This window comes from Penaeus monodon, chromosome 20, assembly GCF_015228065.2.
Source record: "Penaeus monodon isolate SGIC_2016 chromosome 20, NSTDA_Pmon_1, whole genome shotgun sequence".
Classification (NCBI taxonomy): Eukaryota; Metazoa; Arthropoda; class Malacostraca; order Decapoda; family Penaeidae; genus Penaeus; species Penaeus monodon.
The window spans coordinates 42,367,487-42,368,073 of NC_051405.1; the positions used below are offsets into that span (position 1 = coordinate 42,367,487).

General features: G+C 39.4%; 1 protein-coding gene across 1 annotated transcript in view; it reads left to right on the forward strand.

Moving 5' to 3' along the window:
• Positions 1-587, forward strand: part of LOC119585842 (carbonic anhydrase-related protein 10-like) — a gene marked incomplete in the record, with an annotated part of 83,932 nt that overhangs the window by 10,345 nt on the left and 73,000 nt on the right.

Consider the following 587-nt stretch of genomic DNA (forward strand, 5'->3'; position numbering starts at 1 on the left):
GAGCTTATCTGTCACACAATTGGTGAACAGCAACAAACTTTATTTAAGAAAAAATGGCATTAAATCACACATAATCGTTACAAATCCAACTGGACTTATTTGCAGAGGAAGTTATAGAGACAATTCCACAATTCCTCTATACTTCCTAAATTCTATATCTCCTTTTCATTTTTTCCCCTATTTTTTCTTTCTTCTTGGCTATCAGTGTGGTCAAAATCTCCAGTAATAGTAACACGTGAATAGCCGCCCACTCTGACGTTGAAGGCAAGTTGTTGAAAGCGTCCAAGGGAGATCGAAAACAGAGCTCTCAGCCTTCAGCCCCATTTTTCAGGAGGGAAAACTTGAGGGTTCGTTAGCAATTAGAGTTCCCAAAAACTGTCAATACAAGAACGGATTGAGACAGATCGGTAACTACTTACGTCAGGGACACTCTCCGTTTTTTCGTATTACTCGGTAACGTGTGTCGCAGAGAGAGCATCACTTATGGATTTTTGCTTTTCTTTTTTTTTTAAGTCAGTTCGAGAGGATTCACTTACTGAATATCGAGGTCCAGGTCTTTTATGGTGCCTTAGTTTCGTCTGTGATAT